Below are 11,808 nucleotides of genomic sequence, written 5' to 3'. Positions count from 1 at the left end.
TGTGTATCTATCTATCTATCTCTTTCTCTCTTTCTATATGTGTATAATATATATATATATATATATAGAGAGAGAGAGAGAGAGAGAGAGAGAGAGAGATGGAAATACTTTTTTAAACATGTTTTCACCTTTTTTTTTAACCTTCTTTTTTTCTTCTCTCCATGTTTTCCTTCTTTCCTCCTTTTTTCCTATGCTGCTGCTTCTTATTTTTCTTCTTTTTCAGACCCTATCATTGCACTATTGCTTATTCAATACCACCAGCAGATGGAGACACTATATTACAACATTAGTTGTGAGCAGCAGTTTGTACAAACAAATGCCTCATAGCTGATGTCCTATCCATTATTGCAATGGATGGTTGGCTGGCAACATTTGTTTTTATTATTCCAATACCACAGTACCAATGCATGGTCAATCAACAGCAATGACACCCCCATGTCAATTAACAAGATTCAGCACCCACTACCTGAAAGACAGCTACCTATCATGTCATGTCCAACCTGCACAGGTGTGCTGGTTGCTGAGCTTATTCAATTAAAGAGGACATTCAGCAGCAGCAGTCCTGTGCCTGGTCGCTCCAACAGGGGCCAGACACAAGCGGCAAAACCTATTGTCTTTTGCCTGCAGTAGGGGCCCACTGGACTAGCCAGCAAGCAGCTGCAGCAAATAAACAGGTAATCTTTCTTTCCAACACTGAACCCTGGTGGTGCACTTAATATATGCTACCAGATAGGGGACATATCAGATATTAAACTGATATAAACAGACACCACATTTGATACCAGCCAAAAGGAAGAATGAGAAGTGATAACTGTGAAAGGGGAGGAACCAACGCTGTCCCCTTCACATGCACCATCACTACTTGTAGGAAGGTAGGCTGGCTGGCAGCCTCCCATACACACTCTGGCTGGGTGGCAGTCACCCACCAGTACACACAGCAGGCCCTAAACCCATATCATTATTGCTAAGCAGGAAGATGGGAGTCCATTTCACTCTGATGGACCATTTTTAAAAGCAATCCATAACCTGGCTTTGGCAGGAACCCTTCTTACTCCTCCTACTTGCATTTGATACTGGGTTTAGGATCTGCATAGGAAACACACACACACAAACACACAAGCACACACTTACCTGTGTTGTCTGCTGACGCCTCCTTGGCTGTCCCCAAACGGTATAAAACCAACAGCCACGGGAAGCTGTAAGGATAGAGGACATACCTGCATCCTATTGGACTCACTTGTCTTGGTTAAATCCAGCTTATTTGAAAACTTATGGTGCTGCTGCTTCTGATCATGGCAGTGCTGCTTCTGACAAGGCTGTTCTTTGGTGGGCCTAGGTGACATCACAATCTCCATGGTTACATACACAACAAAGGTCAGATGTTGTTTACACCTGGCCATGCCAGTGGTATTGAGTAGCATATCACAGTGCTAAGGGTCCTGGATGCAACAATCTTTCAATGGGGAATAGCCGCACTGAGTTTGTCAAGTGCACCCATGTTTGCAACTCCAACAATACACACATATGTATGTATGTATGTATGTAATGTATGTATGTAATGTATGTATGTAATGTATGTAATGTATGTAATGTATGTATGTATCTATCTATCTATCTCTTTCTCTCTTTCTATATGTATATATATATATATATATATATATATATATATATAATTTTTTTTTCTTTTAAATATATATATATATATATATATATATATATATATATATATATATACATATATATAGAGAGAGAGAGAGATGGAAATACTTTTTTAAACATGTTTTCACCTTTTTTTTTAACCTTCTTTTTTTCTTCTCTCCATGTTTTCCTTCTTTCCTCCTTTTTTCCTATGCTGCTGCTTTTTATTTTTCTTCTTTTTCAGACCCTATCATTGCACTATTGCTTATTCAATACCACCAGCAGATGGAGACACTATATTACAACATTAGTTGTGAGCAGCAGTTTGTACAAACAAATGCCTCATAGCTGATGTCCTATCCATTATTGCAATGGATGGTTGGCTGGCAACATTTGTTTTTATTATTCCAATACCACAGTACCAATGCATGGTCAATCAACAGCAATGACACCCCCATGTCAATTAACAAGATTCAGCACCCACTACCTGAAAGACAGCTACCTATCATCTCATGTCCAACCTGCACAGGTGTGCTGGTTGCTGAGCTTATTCAATTAAAGAGGACATTCAGCAGCAGCAGTCCTGTGCCTGGTCGCTGCAACAGGGGCCAGACACAAGCGGCACCACCTATTGTCTTTTGCCTGCAGTAGGGGCCCACTGGACTAGCCAGCAAGCAGCTGCAGCAGTAAATAAACAGGTAATCTTTCTTTCCAACACTGAACCCTGGTGGTGCACTTAATATATGCTACCAGATAGGGGACATATCAGATAGTAAACTGATATAAACAGACACCACATTTGATACCAGCCAAAAGGAAGAATGAGAAGTGATAACTGTGAAAGGGGAGGAACCAACGCTGTCCCCTTCACATGCACCATCACTACTTGTAGGAAGGTAGGCTGGCTGGCAGCCTCCCATACACACTCTGGCTGGGTGGCAGTCACCCACCAGTACACACAGCAGGCCCTAAACCCATATCATTATTGCTAAGCAGGAAGATGGGAGTCCATTTCACTCTGATGGACCATTTTTAAATGCAATCCATAACCTGGCTTTGGCAGGAACCCTTCTTACTCCTCCTACTTGCATTTGATACTGGGTTTAGGATCTGCATAGGAAACACACACACACACACACACACACACACACACAAGCACACACTTACCTGTGTTGCCTGCTGACGCCTCCTTGGCTGTCCCCAAACGGTATAAAACCAACAGCCACGGGAAGCTGTAAGGATAGAGGACATACCTGCATCCTATTGGACTCACTTGTCTTGGTTAAATCCAGCTTATTTGAAAACTTATGGTGCTGCTGCTTCTGATCATGGCAGTGCTGCTTCTGACAAGGCTGTTCTTTGGTGGGCCTAGGTGACATCACAATCTCCATGGTTACATACACAACAAAGGTCAGATGTTGTTTACACCTGGCCATGCCAGTGGTATTGAGTAGCATATCACAGTGCTAAGGGTCCTGGATGCAACAATCTTTCAATGGGGAATAGCCGCACTGAGTTTGTCAAGTGCACCCATGTTTGCAACTCCAACAATACACACATATATATGTATGTATGTATGTATGTATGTATGTATGTATGTATGTGTATCTATCTATCTATCTATCTATCTCTTTCTCTCTCTCTATATGTATATATATATATATATATATATATATATATAATTTTTTTTTCTTTTAAATATATATATATATATATATATATATATATATACATATATAGAGAGAGAGAGATGGAAATACTTTTTTAAACATGTTTTCACCTTTTTTTTACCTTCTTTTTTTCTTCTCTCCATGTTTTCCTTCTTTCCTCCTTTTTTCCTATGCTGCTGCTTCTTATTTTTCTTCTTTTTCAGACCCTATCATTGCACTATTGCTTATTCAATACCACCAGCAGATGGAGACACTATATTACAACATTAGTTGTGAGCAGCAGTTTGTACAAACAAATGCCTCATAGCTGATGTCCTATCCATTATTGCAATGGATGGCTGGCTGGCAACATTTGTTTTAATTATTCCAATACCACAGTACCAATGCATGGTCAATTAACAAGATTCAGCACCCACTACCTGAAAGACAGCTACCTATCATGTCATGTCCAACCTGCACAGGTGTGCTGGTTGCTGAGCTTATTCAATTAAAGAGGACATTCAGCAGCAGCAGTCCTGTGCCTGGTCGCTCCAACAGGGGCCAGACACAAGCGGCACCACCTATTGTCTTTTGCCTGCAGTAGGGGCCCACTGGACTAGCCAGCAAGCAGCTGCAGCAAATAAACAGGTAATCTTTCTTTCCAACACTGAACCCTGGTGGTGCACTTACTATATGCTACCAGATAGGGGACATATCAGATATTAAACTGATATAAACAGACACCACATTTGATACCAGCCAAAAGGAAGAATGAGAAGTGATAACTGTGAAAGGGGAGGAACCAACGCTGTCCCCTTCACATGCACCATCACTACTTGTAGGAAGGTAGGCTGGCTGGCAGCCTCCCATACACACTCTGGCTGGGTGGCAGTCACCCACCAGTACACACAGCAGGCCCTAAACCCATATCATTATTGCTAAGCAGGAAGATGGGAGTCCATTTCACTCTGATGGACCATTTTTAAATGCAATCCATAACCTGGCTTTGGCAGGAACCCTTCTTACTCCTCCTACTTGCATTTGATACTGGGTTTAGGATCTGCATAGGAAACACACACACACACACACACACACACACACAAGCACACACTTACCTGTGTTGTCTGCTGACGCCTCCTTGGCTGTCCCCAAACGGTATAAAACCAACAGCCACGGGAAGCTGTAAGGATAGAGGACATACCTGCATCCTATTGGACTCACTTGTCTTGGTTAAATCCAGCTTATTTGAAAACTTATGGTGCTGCTGCTTCTGATCATGGCAGTGCTGCTTCTGACAAGGCTGTTCTTTGGTGGGCCTAGGTGACATCACAATCTCCATGGTTACATACACAACAAAGGTCAGATGTTGTTTACACCTGGCCATGCCAGTGGTATTGAGTAGCATATCACAGTGCTAAGGGTCCTGGATGCAACAATCTTTCAATGGGGAATAGCCGCACTGAGTTTGTCAAGTGCACCCATGTTTGCAACTCCAACAATACACACATATGTATGTATGTATGTAATGTATGTATGTAATGTATGTATGTATGTATCTATCTATCTATCTATCTATCTCTTTCTCTCTTTCTATATGTATATATATATATATATATATATATATAATTTTTTTTTCTTTTAAATATATATATATATATATATATATATATATATATATACATATATAGAGAGAGAGAGAGATGGAAATACTTTTTTAAACATGTTTTCACCTTTTTTTTTAACCTTCTTTTTTTCTTCTCTCCATGTTTTCCTTCTTTCCTCCTTTTTTCCTATGCTGCTGCTTCTTATTTTTCTTCTTTTTCAGACCCTATCATTGCACTATTGCTTATTCAATACCACCAGCAGATGGAGACACTATATTACAACATTAGTTGTGAGCAGCAGTTTGTACAAACAAATGCCTCATAGCTGATGTCCTATCCATTATTGCAATGGATGGTTGGCTGGCAACATTTGTTTTTATTATTCCAATACCACAGTACCAATGCATGGTCAATCAACAGCAATGACACCCCCATGTCAATTAACAAGATTCAGCACCCACTACCTGAAAGACAGCTACCTATCATCTCATGTCCAACCTGCACAGGTGTGCTGGTTGCTGAGCTTATTCAATTAAAGAGGACATTCAGCAGCAGCAGTCCTGTGCCTGGTTGCTGCAACAGGGGCCAGACACAAGCGGCACCACCTATTGTCTTTTGCCTGCAGTAGGGGCCCACTGGACTAGCCAGCAAGCAGCTGCAGCAGTAAATAAACAGGTAATCTTTCTTTCCAACACTGAACCCTGGTGGTGCACTTAATATATGCTACCAGATAGGGGACATATCAGATAGTAAACTGATATAAACAGACAACACATTTGATACCAGCCAAAAGGAAGAATGAGAAGTGATAACTGTGAAAGGGGAGGAACCAACGCTGTCCCCTTCACATGCACCATCACTACTTGTAGGAAGGTAGGCTGGCTGGCAGCCTCCCATACACACTCTGGCTGGGTGGCAGTCACCCACCAGTACACACAGCAGGCCCTAAACCCATATCATTATTGCTAAGCAGGAAGATGGGAGTCCATTTCACTCTGATGGACCATTTTTAAATGCAATCCATAACCTGGCTTTGGCAGGAACCCTTCTTACTCCTCCTACTTGCATTTGATACTGGGTTTAGGATCTGCATAGGAAACACACACACACACACACACACACACACAAGCACACACTTACCTGTGTTGCCTGCTGACGCCTCCTTGGCTGTCCCCAAACGGTATAAAACCAACAGCCACGGGAAGCTGTAAGGATAGAGGACATACCTGCATCCTATTGGACTCACTTGTCTTGGTTAAATCCAGCTTATTTGAAAACTTATGGTGCTGCTGCTTCTGATCATGGCAGTGCTGCTTCTGACAAGGCTGTTCTTTGGTGGGCCTAGGTGACATCACAATCTCCATGGTTACATACACAACAAAGGTCAGATGTTGTTTACACCTGGCCATGCCAGTGGTATTGAGTAGCATATCACAGTGCTAAGGGTCCTGGATGCAACAATCTTTCAATGGGGAATAGCCGCACTGAGTTTGTCAAGTGCACCCATGTTTGCAACTCCAACAATACACACATATGTATGTATGTATGTATGTTGTATGTATGTATGTATGTGTATCTATCTATCTATCTATCTATCTATCTCTTTCTCTCTCTATATATGTGTATATATATATATATATATATATATATATATATATATATATAATTTTTTTTTCTTTTAAATATATATATATATATATATATATAGAGAGAGAGAGAGAGATGGAAATACTTTTTTAAACATGTTTTCACCTTTTTTTTACCTTCTTTTTTTCTTCTCTCCATGTTTTCCTTCTTTCCTCCTTTTTTCCTATGCTGCTGCTTCTTATTTTACTCCTTTTTCAGACCCTATCATTGCACTATTGCTTATTCAATACCACCAGCAGATGGAGACACTATATTACAACATTAGTCGTGAGCAGCAGTTTGTACAAACAAATGCCTCATAGCTGATGTCCTATCCATTATTGCAATGGATGGCTGGCTGGCAACATTTGTTTTAATTATTCCAATACCACAGTACCAATGCATGGTCAATCAACAGCAATGACACCCCCATGTCAATTAACAAGATTCAGCACCCACTACCTGAAAGACAGCTACCTATCATGTCATGTCCAACCTGCACAGGTGTGCTGGTTGCTGAGCTTATTCAATTAAAGAGGACATTCAGCAGCAGCAGTCATGTGCCTGGTCGCTCCAACAGGGGCCAGACACAAGCGGCACCATCTATTGTCTTTTGCCTGCAGTAGGGGCCCACTGGACTAGCCAGCAAGCAGCTGCAGCAAATAAACAGGTAATCTTTCTTTCCAACACTGAACCCTGGTGGTGCATTTAATATATGCTACCAGATAGGGGACATATCAGATATTAAACTGATATAAACAGACACCACATTTGATACCAGCCAAAAGGAAGAATGAGAAGTGATAACTGTGAAAGGGGAGGAACCAACGCTGTCCCCTTCACATGCACCATCACTACTTGTAGGAAGGGAGGCTGGCTGGCAGCCTCCCATACACACTCTGGCTGGGTGGCAGTCACCCACCAGTACACACAGCAGACCCTAAACCCATATCATTATTGCTAAGCAGGAAGATGGGAGTCCATTTTACTCTGATGGACCATTTTTAAATGCAATCCATAACCTGGCTTTGGCAGGAACCCTTCTTACTCCTCCTACTTGCATTTGATACTGGGTTTAGGATCTGCATAGGAAACACACACACACAAGCACACACTTACCTGTGTTGCCTGCTGACGCCTCCTTGGCTGTCCCCAAACGGTATAAAACCAACAGCCACGGGAAGCTGTAAGGATAGAGGACATACCTGCATCCTATTGGACTCACTTGTCTTGGTTAAATCCAGCTTATTTGAAAACCTATGGATCTGCTGCTTCTGCTCATGGCAGTGCTGCTTCTGACAAGGCTGTTCTTTGGTGGGCCTAGGTGACATCACAATCTCCATGGTTACATACACAACAAAGGTCAGATGTTGTTTACACCTGGCCATGCCAGTGGTATTGAGTAGCATATCACAGTGCTAAGGGTCCTGGATGCAACAATCTTTCAATGGGGAATAGCCGCACTGAGTTTGTCAAGTGCACCCATGTTTGCAACTCCAACAATACACACATATGTATGTATGTATGTATGTATGTATGTATGTATGTATGTATCTATCTATCTCTTTCTCTCTTTCTATATGTATATATATATATATATATATAGAGAGAGAGAGAGAGAGAGAGAGAGAGAGAGAGAGAGAGATGGAAATACTTTTTTAAACATGTTTTCACCTTTTTTTTTAACCTTCCTTCTTTCCTCCTTTTTTCCTATGCTGCTGCTTCTTATTTTTCTTCTTTTTCAGACCCTATCATTGCACCATTGCTTATTCAATACCACCAGCAGATGGAGACACTATATTACAACATTAGTTGTGAGCAGCAGTTTGTACAAACAAATGCCTCATAGCTGATGTCCTATCCATTATTGCAATGGATGGTTGGCTGGCAACATTTGTTTTTATTATTCCAATACCACAGTACCAATGCATGGTCAATCAACAGCAATGACACCCCCATGTCAATTAACAAGATTCAGCACCCACTACCTGAAAGACAGCTACCTATCATGTCATGTCCAACCTGCACAGGTGTGCTGGTTGCTGAGCTTATTCAATTAAAGAGGACATTCAGCAGCAGCAGTCCTGTGCCTGGTCGCTCCAACAGGGGCCAGACACAAGCGGCACCACCTATTGTCTTTTGCCTGCAGTAGGGGCCCACTGGACTAGCCAGCAAGCAGCTTCAGCAGTAAATAAACAGGTAATCTTTCTTTCCAACACTGAACCCTGGTGGTGCACTTAATATATGCTACCAGATAGGGGACATATCAGATAGTAAACTGATATAAACAGACACCACATTTGATACCAGCCAAAAGGAAGAATGAGAAGTGATAACTGTGAAAGGGGAGGAACCAACGCTGTCCCCTTCACATGCACCATCACTACTTGTAGGAAGGTAGGCTGGCTGGCAGCCTCCCATACACACTCTGGCTGGGTGGCAGTCACCCACCAGTACACACAGCAGGCCCTAAACCCATATCATTATTGCTAAGCAGGAAGATGGGAGTCCATTTCACTCTGATGGACCATTTTTAAATGCAATCCATAACCTGGCTTTGGCAGGATCCCTTCTTACTCCTCCTACTTGCATTTGATACTGGGTTTAGGATCTGCATAGGAAACACACACACACACACAAGCACACACTTACCTGTGTTGCCTGCTGACGCCTCCTTGGCTGTCCCCAAACGGTATAAAACCAACAGCCACGGGAAGCTGTAAGGATAGAGGACATACCTGCATCCTATTGGACTCACTTGTCTTGGTTAAATCCAGCTTATTTGAAAATTTATGGTGCTGCTGCTTCTGATCATGGCAGTGCTGCTTCTGACAAGGCTGTTCTTTGGTGGGCCTAGGTGACATCACAATCTCCATGGTTACATACACAACAAAGGTCAGATGTTGTTTACACCTGGCCATGCCAGTGGTATTGAGTAGCATATCACAGTGCTAAGGGTCCTGGATGCAACAATCTTTCAATGGGGAATAGCCGCACTGAGTTTGTCAAGTGCACCCATGTTTGCAACTCCAACAATACACACATATGTATGTATGTATGTATGTTGTATGTATGTATGTATGTATGTATGTGTATCTATCTATCTATCTATCTATCTCTTTCTCTCTTTCTATATGTGTATATATATATATATATATATATAGAGAGAGAGAGAGAGAGAGAGAGAGAGAGAGATGGAAATACTTTTTTAAACATGTTTTCACCTTTTTTTTTAACCTTCTTTTTTTCTTCTCTCCATGTTTTCCTTCTTTCCTCCTTTTTTCCTATGCTGCTGCTTCTTATTTTTCTTCTTTTTCAGACCCTATCATTGCACTATTGCTTATTCAATACCACCAGCAGATGGAGACACTATATTACAACATTAGTTGTGAGCAGCAGTTTGTACAAACAAATGCCTCATAGCTGATGTCCTATCCATTATTGCAATGGATGGTTGGCTGGCAACATTTGTTTTTATTATTCCAATACCACAGTACCAATGCATGGTCAATCAACAGCAATGACACCCCCATGTCAATTAACAAGATTCAGCACCCACTACCTGAAAGACAGCTACCTATCATGTCATGTCCAACCTGCACAGGTGTGCTGGTTGCTGAGCTTATTCAATTAAAGAGGACATTCAGCAGCAGCAGTCCTGTGCCTGGTCGCTCCAACAGGGGCCAGACACAAGCGGCAAAACCTATTGTCTTTTGCCTGCAGTAGGGGCCCACTGGACTAGCCAGCAAGCAGCTGCAGCAAATAAACAGGTAATCTTTCTTTCCAACACTGAACCCTGGTGGTGCACTTAATATATGCTACCAGATAGGGGACATATCAGATATTAAACTGATATAAACAGACACCACATTTGATACCAGCCAAAAGGAAGAATGAGAAGTGATAACTGTGAAAGGGGAGGAACCAACGCTGTCCCCTTCACATGCACCATCACTACTTGTAGGAAGGTAGGCTGGCTGGCAGCCTCCCATACACACTCTGGCTGGGTGGCAGTCACCCACCAGTACACACAGCAGGCCCTAAACCCATATCATTATTGCTAAGCAGGAAGATGGGAGTCCATTTCACTCTGATGGACCATTTTTAAAAGCAATCCATAACCTGGCTTTGGCAGGAACCCTTCTTACTCCTCCTACTTGCATTTGATACTGGGTTTAGGATCTGCATAGGAAACACACACACACACACACACAAGCACACACTTACCTGTGTTGTCTGCTGACGCCTCCTTGGCTGTCCCCAAACGGTATAAAACCAACAGCCACGGGAAGCTGTAAGGATAGAGGACATACCTGCATCCTATTGGACTCACTTGTCTTGGTTAAATCCAGCTTATTTGAAAACTTATGGTGCTGCTGCTTCTGATCATGGCAGTGCTGCTTCTGACAAGGCTGTTCTTTGGTGGGCCTAGGTGACATCACAATCTCCATGGTTACATACACAACAAAGGTCAGATGTTGTTTACACCTGGCCATGCCAGTGGTATTGAGTAGCATATCACAGTGCTAAGGGTCCTGGATGCAACAATCTTTCAATGGGGAATAGCCGCACTGAGTTTGTCAAGTGCACCCATGTTTGCAACTCCAACAATACACACATATGTATGTATGTATGTAATGTATGTATGTAATGTATGTATGTAATGTATGTAATGTATGTAATGTATGTATGTATCTATCTATCTATCTCTTTCTCTCTTTCTATATGTATATATATATATATATATATATATATATATATAATTTTTTTTTCTTTTAAATATATATATATATATATATATATATATATATATACATATATATAGAGAGAGAGAGAGATGGAAATACTTTTTTAAACATGTTTTCACCTTTTTTTTTAACCTTCTTTTTTTCTTCTCTCCATGTTTTCCTTCTTTCCTCCTTTTTTCCTATGCTGCTGCTTCTTATTTTTCTTCTTTTTCAGACCCTATCATTGCACTATTGCTTATTCAATACCACCAGCAGATGGAGACACTATATTACAACATTAGTTGTGAGCAGCAGTTTGTACAAACAAATGCCTCATAGCTGATGTCCTATCCATTATTGCAATGGATGGTTGGCTGGCAACATTTGTTTTTATTATTCCAATACCACAGTACCAATGCATGGTCAATCAACAGCAATGACACCCCCATGTCAATTAACAAGATTCAGCACCCACTACCTGAAAGACAGCTACCTATCATCTCATGTCCAACCTGCACAGGTGTGCTGGTTGCTGAGCTTATTCAATTAAAGAGGACATTCAGC

The 11,808-nt window shown here is 41.5% G+C and overlaps 1 pseudogene; it reads right to left on the bottom strand.

Moving 5' to 3' along the window:
• Nucleotides 1–7,214: 7,214 nt before the first annotated feature.
• Nucleotides 7,215–7,317, bottom strand: LOC130345995 (U2 spliceosomal RNA; annotated as a pseudogene).
• Between the last annotated feature and the right edge of the window lie 4,491 nt (nucleotides 7,318–11,808).

Source organism: Hyla sarda, unplaced genomic scaffold (genome assembly GCF_029499605.1).
Source record: "Hyla sarda isolate aHylSar1 unplaced genomic scaffold, aHylSar1.hap1 scaffold_769, whole genome shotgun sequence".
Lineage (NCBI taxonomy): Eukaryota > Metazoa > Chordata > Amphibia > Anura > Hylidae > Hyla > Hyla sarda.
Note: the sequence above shows the minus strand (reverse complement) of the source record. Positions and strands in the feature narration are given on the sequence as shown.